Here is a 13,117-nt window from a genome sequence, read left to right on the forward strand (position 1 = left end):
ACTGATGGGAAATAAGTCACTTTTCTGAGGACACACACGCAGAGAGCAGAGTCTGCATGGAAGCCCATGGATGCATACTACAAATGCTTTCAGAAGAAAGCCCTGGATCTCTGGTGAAATCTCTTGATTTCTCTCTGGTTCTTAGTTTCCTTATCAGTAGAATGGAGATGATGGCAGTGTCCCTACCACATGGAGTCTGTGAGGGTTCAGTGAGATAACTCAAGTACTGAATTAAAACTTACTCACTGCTTAATAAGTATGAGCTACTACTATTATTTTTCATTTTCTTTTTGGAAAGACTACTATTTAAACCTGGGGATTTTTCCCTGGGAGCAGAAGCAGGACTTGACAGTTCCTGAACATTGGGGCTCTCTTCTTTCTTTGGGATTGGTGATTAGTTTACTCTTCTGTAACATACTGTGAATATCTACCTTTGGTCTTTTCTCTTTTTTTCTAATATCTTTTTATATCCAGATTGACAGGCGAAGCTATAGAATTTATATTTGTAAGAAAGAATTGATGGTTTAAATTTTTTTTCTCATAAAGTAATGCATGCACAAGATAAAAAAAATTCTAACAATACAATAGAGTAAAACAAAAAATGTAAAATCCTCTCTCTTTACCTACACCCTCATATATAATATAATTATAGCTAAACATAATTATAGCTATTATTTCTCTTTTCCCAGAAATTTGTATGTATATATGTACATGTATATAAGTATATGTATAAAAATTTAATCCTTGGAATTCTCACTTTTAATAATATTATATTCTACCTTATTTTTTCACTAAAAATAATTTAGTTTTGATGTTCTTTATTGTACCAATTCAGATAAATGTATTGATCCTTTTTTTAAACAATTTTATTTATTTAGGCTGTGTGGTGTCTTCTCTGCTGTGGGGGCTTTTCTTAGTTGCAGAGAACGGGGGTGGTCTCTAGTTGTGGTGTAGGGGCTTCTCATTGCAGTGACTTCTCTTGTCGTGGAGCACGGGCTCTAGGCTGAGCGGCCTCAGCAGTTGCAGTTCCCGGGGTCTAGAGCACGGGCTCAATAGTTGCGGTGCACAGGCTTAGTTGCTCCGTGGCATGTGGGATCTTGCCAGACCAGGGATCAAATCTGTGTCTCCTCCGTTGGCAGGAGAGTCTTCAGCACTGAGCCAGCAAGGGAGCCCAGGTAACTGTATTGATTCTACTGAACAGCCATGTAGTGTTCCATTTTATAGGGCCACTGTAGCACATTTAATCTTTTCTTGATGGGCATTTAAATTTCATCTAGTCTTCTTACTATTATAAGCAATATTATTAGGCTGTCTCTGTACAGTATTATTTCCCTCTGTGTACAAGTGTTTCTGTGGGAAAAATTCCTAGAAGAGAAACTGCTAAGTTAAAGAAAATGCGCTTTAAAAATTTTAATATTTATTGCCAAATTGCTTTCAAAGAATTTATAGCAATTTACATTCCATTAGCAACATGTGAGAGTTCATGTTTCCCATACCCTTGAGTATCAGCAAAGTTTTATTTTTGCAAGTAAATAAGTAAAAATGTATCTTGTTTCAACCTACCTCTCTTTGATTATTTAAAAAGCTGGAAAAATGTTTTATATGTTTGTCATCTATTTGCTTTTTTTTGCTGCACACTGTCTGCTTTTTGACTATTTTTCCAGTGAATCCTTCACTTTTTTTCTTGCTAATTCTTAAATCTCTTTGTTACAGTAAAGAAATTAACCCCCTTCATTAGTTTTAGAAATTGAAAATTTTTTTCTATCCTGTTGTTTATCACTTGATTTTGTGTATGGTATTCTTTGTCTTACAAACTTGTGTAAATTTGTTGATCTGATCTTCTATGACTATTGACCTTCCCCAGTTCCAAATTATGAAAAAAGTTTTTGAAAAACAAAATTACCAGTGATTTTTCTAGTATTGTTATTATTTGTTTTACTTAATAATTACTGATCTACAGATATATTATTTGGGGATAAGAAGTGAAGTACTTCAGCACTTTTTCCCTAATGGCTTGTTTGTCACAACATTTCTGAATTATTCATATTCTCCCTTTGACCTAAAATACCAATATATTTATATTCTAAATTCTCAAAAGTATATGGGTCTCTCTGTGGGATCTCTCTTCTCCACTAACACCTTTGTTATTTCCTGTACTTTCTCTGTAATGTCTTTCTGTTTTCCCATAATTTATCTATGTATAAAATGTCTTAAAGTTGGGTAAAATTAGTTCTCTTTCATTTTCTGTTTATGGTTGTACTGGCTATTCTCACTCTTTTGTTATTCCACATTAGCTTTGTATCATTTTGTCAGATTCTCTAAAAAATCCTCCTAGTAGTTGGATTAAAATTACAGTTGCTTCAGGGAAAGTAAACAATGTTGTTTCATTCACCCCCTTTTTTTTTTTGATGTTCCTGTATTAATCAGGATAAGATGGACGATGCTGCAAGAATAGTTAAATCTCTAAATCTCAGTGGATTAATTCTACAAAGTTTTGTTTCTCACTCATACAAATTTCAGGGCAGATCAGCTGCTCTCCCGAATAGGTCCTCCCTGTAGCAGCTCCACTGTCCACGCTATTTTGATCTTACAGCTTTGCTCTCTCAAGAGGGGGCTCCGTGGACTATGGAAGAGACATTTAGTGTCAACAGTTACCCGTGTTCTCACTCGAATTTCCAGCCCCCTTGTAGTCAGTGGGGCCATATGATGCTGGCCAATGGGAAAAGCTGAATTTTCTCTGTGATCTCTTCCCCTGCTGGCCATAGCTGAGGTCATGAGCTGAAGTGACAGAGCCCAAACAGACACCTTCTCAATTACAGTCACCTTGTGGGAGGCAGCTGCCCTGGAGACTCATCTGGCTCACATCAGAGCTGGGGTGCATATGAAATAACTTTTATTGTATTAAGGTCACTGGGACTCTTAGGGTAAAATGCTGCTACAATAAAACAGTTAAGACGGCACTAGTGATAAAGAACCCACCTGCCAATGCAAGAGACAAAAGAGACACTGGTTCGATCCCTGGGTCGAGAGGATCCCCTGGAGGAGGACATGGCAAGCTACACCAGTATTCTTGTCTGAAAAATCTCATGGACAGAGAAATCCGGCGGGCTACAGTCCATGGGGTCCAAAGAGTAGGACACCACTGAGTGACTGAGCAACACCACCAGCACAATAAAACAAACAACTCTATCCTGACCAATATAAAAGTTAGTACCAAAAGTGATATGCTGCTGAAAAAAAAAACAAAACACCTTAAAATACCAGTTTAGCAATCTGTAATAACAGCAAGGAATCTAATATCAGAGGCTGGGAAGAACCAAAACATCTGGTAAAGGTGTTACTTGTGATTACCTTGAAGGCAAGTTGTTTCACTATTGAGCTTGTAGTTCAGGGAGGAGATGATGGAAAACAGAACCTTAGTTCTATATGTGCTTGCTACTGGTTGTGTTCGGCTAAGTATTGAAAGAGAGAGAGAGACAGAAGAGTTGGAGAGGATTGGTGACAAAAAATCAAAGGCATAAAGCTCACATCACAAGTCCCTCAAAGAGAATATTGAATGTTCCCCTGCTCCTGGAAACGTCCGAAAGCAGATGGACTGGACCTACTGTACGTTTGAGAGAGTTATGGAGTAGTGACAAAGAAGCATGAGCCTGGTCTAAAAGGCCAGAGGCACCAACCTCCATTCTGGGCAGGAAGTGGCTATGTACAGCTGTGCGGAGAGGCAACACCCACAGAACCCATTTCAGGTGTATTCACGAGAATGTAATAGAACAGGAAAGACTTCCCAGAGGGAGTCCTGTTGCCAAGAAGCTCTCGGACTGCCCCATACCCTGGAAATGAGCTCCTGAAGTCAAGTCTGTACCGAAGGCCTTGTCACCTGTTAGAGATGCTTAAACCAGTATAAGGCAATTGTCTTACATTTCACTAATCAGATTCAGTTGGATGTCTGAGGCTGGGACTGACATGTTCCTGTTAATCTGAGATGTTTTCTTGTTCAGAAGTAGTGAGAACTAAGGGTATTATGGGAGTGGTCACCTCTCATGCATCAAGTTGCTGAGAATTCTGTAGAGAAGGCTGATTTAAAAGAAAGAAAGAAAGAAAGAAAATGCTTCTTGTGCAGTAGTAGAGATAGGATGCCAGACGTATAGTGTGAGAAGGGAAAGAGAGAAATAGGCTTCTGCCTGAGTCCCTTGGAGCTTTCTAGTCCTTTTGGCTACCTGTGGTTCACATCCCTTTGAAGACCAACTGCCTTCCTGTGAATTCCAGAGGACACTAGTTATCTCTCTTTCTTATCTAAGTTTGATTGAATTGGTTTCTATTTCTTAAAATCAACAGAACCTTGACTGAGGAAGTTCCCATACCTTATCATAGCAAAACATCTCCAGGAAGGGACCTCCCCTTCCTTCCTGCTGTGTAGGTAGGTTATGGTTGTGGTCACAGCCACGGCAATGAGATTTCTCATCATGGTCAGATTTCAAAGTCATGATGAGGAAAGAAGAGTAGCTGGAAAATTGGCTCATGCTTCCATGCCCAGCTACACTGGCCAATTTTAGAATCACTTTTCAGTAGCAACACTGAAGAATAGTAATATTAAAATGAAATAGAATGATTCCAATTTTTCTTGGAAGAAGCTACTCTTTATTTCTGTTGTCCGTGTATTCTCCTGCTTTCTGGAAAGTTTCTTTGCTTTCTTGGTTCCATCTGCTTTCTTCTCACACCTGCAACATCCCCTCTCCTTTCATACTCTCAGTTGATGACATCACTTCCTTTTCCACCGAGAAAAAAGAAATAACCAGAAGACAACTGTCTTATCTGTCCAACACCAAATCTACCAAATAACCAACAACTATACCCATTCTCTCTGCACTCCCTGCCTCCCTCCAGTGCTGTCCTACAGAGATTTCTGCAATGACAGAGATATCCTGACTCTTTGTTCAATGCAGTAGCCACAACCCACATGTGGTTATTAAGCACTTGAAATGCAGCAAGAGCAACCAGGAACTGAATTGTACATTTTACTGAATTTTAATTAATTGAAGTTTAAATAGCCACATGTGGCTAGTGGCTGCTGAATAGGACAGTGCAGGTATGGAGAAATCCCTTGAAGGGTTTTTCTATGAAGGGAACAAAGAAATGGGGTGGATAGTCACAGAGGGATGGGGGTCAAAGCAGCACTTTTTAAAAAGGTGGATAAGTGATATTTTGGCATGGCGGGTGGAAATGGTCCGGTTGTTGTTGTTCAGTTACTCTGTCACGTTCCATTCTTTGCAACCCATGGACTGCAGCACACCAGGCTTTCACTATTGGACAGGCACACACCTGTCCTTCACTATCTCCTGGAGCTTGCTCAAACTCATGTCCATTGAGTCAATGATGCCATCCAACCATCTCATCCTCTGTCACTCCCTTCTCCTCCTGCCCTCAGTCTTTCTCAGCATCAGGATCTTTTCCAGTGGGTTGGCTCTTCGCATCTAGTGGCCAAAGTATTGTAGCTTCAACTTCAATATCAGTCCTTCCAATGAATATTCAGGGTTGATTTCCTTTTGGATTGACTGGTTGGATCTCCTTGAAGTCCAAGGGGCTCTCAAAAAATGATGAAGCAGGGGAAAGAAGGGTCAATGAGAAAAGTTGTTCTTAGTTAGAAGCTGGCCATTGTGTACAGCTGCAGTGTCTCATATGGCAGCCACCAGCCCTGCGTGGCTATTTAAATGCACATTAATTAGAACTTAATAAGATGGTAAAATTTGTTCTAAGTCACACTAGTCACATTTCAAGTAGCTTCCATATTGGATGTACTTTCCATCTTTGAAGAAAACTCTATTAGATAGTGCTACTCTATACTTTGTCTTCATTTCATGCTATCATTCTCTTTTTCTAATTAAAGATTATTAAAATCAAATATGAGTTTTTCTCATAGCTCAGTTGAATCTGCCTGCAATGCAGGAGACCCAGGTTTGATTCCTGGGTCAAGAAGATCCCCTGGAGAGGGAAATGACAACCCAGGACAGAGGAGCCTGGCAGGCTAGGGTCCATGCAATCACAAGAGTTGGACAACTTAGTGACCAAACCACCACCACCAAAACCAAATATATATGTGTGTGCATAGTTTTAGACAGCCCCAAAGCTCTGAAACCAGCTTCTTGTTCTTTTCCACGTTTTTTTTTTTTTTTACTCTCCAAGCAATCATGTTCCATTGTTTCTGTTTTAAGGAATATTTGTATCTGCAATCCTAAATTTTCTAATTTTTTTTCCCCAAGTTTTCGGCACTATCATGATTTGTTTATGGAATATATGGATTTAGTGTTTCTCAATACTAATGGGTGGGCTTCCCTGAGAGCTCAGTTGGTAAAGAATCCCAGGAGTCCCTGGTTTGATTCCTGGGTCGGGAAGGTCTGCTGGAGAAGGGATAGGCTACCCACGCCAGTATTCTTGGGCTTCCCTTGTGGCTCAGCTGGTAAAGAATCTGCCTGCAATGTGAGAGTCCTGGGTTCGATCCCTGGGTTGGGAAGATCCCCTGGAGAAGGGAACAGCTACTCACTCCAGTATTCTGACCTGGAGAATTCCAAGGACTGTATCGTCATGGGGTCCCAAGGAGTCGGACACAACTGAGCGACTCTCACTTTTGCTTTCACTTCAGTACTACTAGGTGGCGCTGGTGGTAAAGAATCTGCCTGCCAGTGCAGACTTGGGTTTGATCCCTGGGTTGGGAAGAGCCCTTGAAGGAGGAAATGGCACCCCACTCCAGTGCCCTTGCTTGGAAAATCCCATGGGCAGAGGAGCCTGGTGGGCTACAGTCCATGGGGTCACAAAGAGTCAGACACAACTGAGTGACTGAGCACAGTGTTCCTCCACCATCACACTGTACACATGTGTGCACTTCCTGTTTCCTATCTCCTAATCGAGTCAAATAATTTTATGGTTAGATCAATATTCAGCATTTTCATTATTAAGAAATACCACTGTACACCACTGGTCCATATGATATGTTACAGTTATTTTTACTTTCAGATCTTTTTGCTTTCCCTAGGGTTATCACACTTAAAAATTGGCTTCGTTGTGTCAGAATTCATCATCAGTTTAATGCCCGTCTCTTCCCTAGAAGTGTCTGTGCTCTTTCCGTACGGTCAGACACATCCGCTCCCTCTGCTTGGAGCCCTTTCTCCCCGCCTCTTCTGACCTGCCCCATCTGCTCAGGTCACCCTCCGAGCCCGCTGCTCAGTCTGCATCCTGGGGTCCCCCATTGCCACCCTGGAGGCTCCCTTCTCCTCTTTCTGCACTTGGCTCCCCTGTTTCCTGGGTATGCTGTCCCCTCTCTTCCCATGCTCCTTTCTCTTGCTATCGCTGTAACAGTAACCATGAAAAGGAAATGTTTGAGGATCTGTGTGTCTGAAAATGTCCTTAGCCCATCTTCCCACTTAAAAGCTTTACTGTATACGGAACTCTGAGTCAGACATAATTTTTTCTCAAATTATGAAAATGTTTCATTAACTTCCAGTTGCCACTGTTGTTGAAAAGTCCAAAATTATTCTTACTCTTGTTCCTTGTATATAACCTGTTTGTCTATCTCTTTGTGACTGACATGCAATTTCTTCATGAGATTCCTTACTATGGGTCTATTTTTCATCCATTATGCTTGACCTTTAGCGGGCCTGTTTAATGTAGAAATTCGTGTGGCTCAGCTTTGGGAAGTCTTCTTGAATTGTTTGATTTCTTCACTTCTGTTTGTCCTGTTCCATCTTTCTGAAGCTCCTATAAATCAGATATTAGACCTCTTGGACTGATCCTCTGATTTTTCTTTCTTTTTTCCTTCTCTTAGTTTTTTGCTCTGCTTTTCTCAATTTATCTTCCAATCCTTGTATAGAGTTTTCATATTTTTAATTTCCAAGAACTCTTTTGTTTTTATTGTTTTATTTTTACTTTTTTTTTTTTTTTGCAGCAACCTGTTTTTGTCTTATAGATCCAATATCACCTCTTATCTGTGATAGTTTGTTTTCAAGTTTTTTGCTGTTGCTGCTGTAGAATCTGAACCTCCAAGTAACTTTGGGAGAAATATCAATAACCTCAGATATGCAGATGACACCAACCTTATGGCAGAAAGTGAAGAGGAACTAAAAAGCCTCTTGATGAAAGTGAAAGAGGAGAGTGAAAAAGTTGGCCTAAAGCTCAACATTCAGAAAACTAAGATCATGGCGTCTGGTCCCATCACTTCATGGGAAATAGATGGGGAAACAGTGGAAACAGTGTCAGACTTTATCTTTTTGGGCTCCAAAATCACTGCAGATGGTGACTGCAGCCATGAAATTAAAAGACACTTACTCCTTGGAAGGAAAGTTATGACCAACCTAGACAGCATATTAAAAAGCAGAGACATTACTTTGCCAACAAAGGTCTGTCTAGTCAAGGCTATGATTTTTCCAGTAGTCATGTATGGATGTGAGAGTTGGACTGTGAAGAAGGCTGAATGCCGAAGAATTGATGCTTTTGAACTGTGGTGTTGGAGAAGACTCTTGAGAGTCCCTTGGACTGCAAGGAGATCAAACCAGTCCATTCTGAAGGAGATTAGCCCTGGGATTTCTTTGGAAGGAATGTTGTTAAAGCTGAAACTCCAGTACTTTGGCCACCTGATGTGAAGAATTGACTCATTGGAAAAGACTCTGATGCTGGGATTATTGAGGGCAGGAGGAGAGGGGACGACTGAGGATGAGATGGCTGGATGGCATCACGGACTCGATGGACATGAGTCTGAGTGAACTCCAGGAAATGGTGATTGACAGGGAGGCCTGGCATGCTGTGATTCATGGGGTCGCAGAGTCGGACACGACTGAGTGACTGAACTGAACTGAACTGAACTGAAGTAACTTCTGTTTGATTATTTTATTTCTATCTTTCATGTTAATAGTTTTCTAAAAGGATGGCTGGAATCTTGGTGTGTGTACAGGACTGGGTAATGGGAGGGACTTACTTACTGAGGTCATTAAGGTAAGTTTAGATTTTATCTCTTGGCCTAATCAGAATCCCCTGAAAACATCCTGTCTCAAGTCTGGCTTTCAGCATTTGGGAGAGAAAGGTTGGTGATAGAGGAAGAAGCAGTAGGCATCCTACCTTTCACTATGTTGATGTTCATGTAATCTCAGCATCTCTCTCCAGGATCTTTCCTCTCACTGTAAATCCAGTATATATCTAGTTTATCCTCCTACAGTGGTTGGGAAGGTCTGTTTCCCAGCTGTGGGAGATGGTGGGGGGAATTAGGTGCGGAACTCCTTTTCAAACAGCTCTCAGACCCACACGTAGCCTTCACACCCAGTTGAACCTCGGAGAGAAATTCCTGAGCCTTTTAGGTGTTCTATCACAGCATTCAGAGTTAGCTGGCATTCAGTTTTCAAGGATCTGAGTCACTCTATTTACATTTATATCCATGTTTTCCAGCTTCTAAATTGTATTTGAGGAGTGCATGTGATTTAAACTTTCCCTTATTGTCATTTAGTGAGATTTTTGAAGGCAAACGCACATATTAAGTCAGCTATCTGTAACCAGAAGGCTCCTTATTCCATGCCCTAAAGAGAATTCATCAACCCCCATAACCTACACTTGCCATTCCTCTTACTTTCCTTTCTTCTGTCAATGGCTCCACCATCTACAGTGTTGCCCAAACCAGAAGCCTGAGAATTATGGTCTGTTCTCTCTTACTCTCCACATCCCATCAATCATAAAATCCTTTTCCTTTGACTGACACCATATCATCCACAGATTTATCCTTTCTTTCCTGAATTATTGCCTGACTACTTGCCCCTCCACCAATCTTTTCTCCCACCAATTCATGCTCCACCCACCACCAGTGAAATCTTCCTACAATCAAATTTAATATTCATCAGTGGCTCGTCTTTGCTGTAGGATAACACTCAAAGTTTAGGCATGGCATACAAAGCCATTTAAAATGAAATTCCTATCAAATTCCTAAAATTTACATCTTGCCATTTCTCTTTCTTTCATCTCCACCTTGCTCTGATGCCACCGTTCACACTAGCAACATCACACTTGCCCAATGATACGCAAGACATAAGTTGAATAAATATTTCTGAGTTACATTCTCAAAGAAGTATGTTTTTCATGGTTATGCAGGGTCCTCATGTCTCTAGATAAAGGGAGGGTCCTTAGAGTCAGCGTATCTGACGACAACCTCACTTCAGTTAAGACCTCGTCTGAAAGGAGTAGAGCTGTGATTTTGAAGGAACCTGTATAGACATGGAAAGGAAAACCTGTTTGTTTTCAGGTTCATTGTTTCCAGAGAAAAGCTAAACCTTCCTGTTTTAGTCATAGGATCCTCCTGGCACTGTGAACTTCCTCAGGTCACTGGACCTGCCACTGCCAAGCTGACAGTGTTTCCATAAAGAGATGTCGTATCTATTTTTTTACATTGATGTAAAGAGCTTTTCAAACAGAATAGGGAATCTAGTTATTCTTTATAAACCTCAATGGAATAATTAGCACCCATGAGTAGAAGCTACCTTCATTTCTGCTAATTCCTTGGGCTCAATGAAAGGGACATATTTCTGGAACTCCAAGCTCTCCAACAAATGAATGGATTGACTGGAAAGGTAATGACTTACCCATCACTGAGAGTATTCAAGTATAGCATAAATATCCACTCTATGGTTATTAGACATTTCAAAGGAATCATATATTGGACTAGGTATTAAATCAAAGGAGCACAGATGTCCCTTCCCCACTTTGATATTCTTATTTGTCTCTGAGTCAAAGGATAATTACACAATCTTCCATTTTGCTTTGGCTGTGTAGACCTAGACTTTGGATAACAGATGGGAAAACAGACTTTGAAACTAAAAGCCCAGGAATTATAGTGCCTATTTTTATCAGGTGGTTTTGTATAATCCAAAGATTAAGACAAAAATGCTCTGAAGAAAGTTGTTTGTAGAATAAATTTCATCACAGTCAGTATTGTCATGATAAAATATTTTCATAACCAGTACATTGTCAAACAACAGATGATGAGCAGCTATTATGAACACTTTTCAATACATTAACTAATTTAGATCCTTTCTTGAAGTTTATTGGAGTTTGAGAAGAACAATTTTTCTCCCCCTTACATTCTATTGGTTTCATTCTATGAAATGAGCAGCTGGGTGTATCCAGATTTTTAAAGCTCTGGGTTTCAAAATAAAGATCATAGAGTAGCTTTAAATTAGCTTAAGGATTCAAGCTCTGAAAAAGTGTATATAGTATTGGTCAAGGTCCATTTAGGAAAAGAGAAATCATTTTAGGTATTTCAAAAAGAGGTAACAACACAAAAATTGGTTATGAGGATATTGGAAAGGCTGAAGGAGCAAGAAAAAAGAATTAGGTTACTGAAAGATTAGAAACTGCAGGAAACAAATTTCTCTCTGAAATAGTGCCACTGTGACTTGGGAGTTAGGAGCAGAAACTCCAGGGCTGGCTTGCTGTGTCCGGTGACACGGCTGCCAGCTAGGGTTACCATCCCATCACCGTGCTGGTGACATGGCTGCTGTATCTGCTGCTACTTACATCCCAAACTGACACCCAATAAGGGGAAAGTCACTTCTCCCTTCTTACCTGCCAGTTCTCCCCAGTAGCCCCCATTGCTTGAATCCAATGGGAAGACAGGGAACAAGAAGGCCTGGAAAGCATGGTTGGCAGAACCACAATCTTTATAATCCAGAGCAGTGCGCAGTGGAGAGCACATAAGCAAATGACCAGATATTGGTCAACATGGTCCTAGTTTTCAAAGAGGAGAGAAAAGTCATTTCTGTAAAGAGCAAACCAGTCAGACTGACACCAGCCTCTGGCAAGATTCTACAATGCGTGACTGAGTGGTTGTTTATGAGTCCTTACTTAGGGAGGAGATAACCAGTACAAGCCAGCAGGGGACTGCTAATGTATTGTGTTCAGTAAGTACCTCTGAAAACCACATAATTGCAGGGGCAGAAAATAGCAAATGTGGGATTCCTTAGGAATAAATGTCTGAGAAACTTGTCCAAAATCAGAGAGAGCAAATATTTTAGGTTTGCATAGAGCCAGTCACCTGTTCCATCAAAGTCCTTGTATATACTACACTGCACAGATGGAGAAGACTTTATTGACCTGAAAGGACCACAGAGATCTCCTTTATCTCTGTAAAGGCCACTGGGATTCAGAATCACTGAGTGCCCTGGCTGAAGTCATGCAGCTGGTTAATTGCAGAAGTGGATCTGCAGTTCAGATCTCTGAACTTGCGGTTCATGCTTTACTGGCACCACATCTCACAAAGGACTGACGGTATTACACAGCCTTGTATCATCTTCACAAGGATGGCTATTCTTTCCTGTCTGGATGGAAGATTTGCAAGGAATCAACCAAATGCTCATTCTCAGGATGCTATGCTTCCAATGGCAAGCATCTGTGAGCAGTGCAGGAGAGAGGCAAGGGTCTGAGGAATGTCTTTGACACCAGGCTTATGCCTAGGCACCCTTGAAACTGCTGGTTTCCCTTGTCTCCATATCCTCTTTGTAGTTACAGTTAGAAACTTTTTTTGAAACTACTGATTACAGGAAAGGTATAGCTTCCTAAATTTATTGAAGTTTACCTGAATCATTGCTTTTAAGAATCTTGTTTATCTCTAGGAAAATCTGATTAAATCACAAATAAATTTGAAAAGAAAAATGACTATGTCCACTCTCTTAGTTCATTTGAGATGCTAAATCAAAATACCACCGACTGGGAGGCTTATAAAGAATAGCAATTTATTTCTCACAGTTCTGGAGGCCGGAAGTCTGAGATCAGGTACCAGCCTCTTCTGGGTAGCTGACATCTTCCTGATGTGGGGGAAGGGGCCACAGAGCCCCGTGGGGTCTCTTATAAGTACATTAACTCCATTCAAGAGAGGTCAACCTTCATCACCTAAGCACCTTCCAAAGGTCCCACTTCCCAAATACCAACACATAGGACATTAGGATTCCAACATATGAATCTGGGGAGTGAGAGGAAACAAACATTCAAACTATAGTACCCATTTAACTCCCAGGTAAAGAATCTGCCTGCGATGCAGGAGACCCAGGTTCAAACCCTGGGTCCAGAGGATCTCCTGGAGAAGGGAATGGCCACC

This window comes from Capra hircus, chromosome 5 (genome assembly GCF_001704415.2).
Source record: "Capra hircus breed San Clemente chromosome 5, ASM170441v1, whole genome shotgun sequence".
In the NCBI taxonomy this organism is placed as follows: domain Eukaryota; kingdom Metazoa; phylum Chordata; class Mammalia; order Artiodactyla; family Bovidae; genus Capra; species Capra hircus.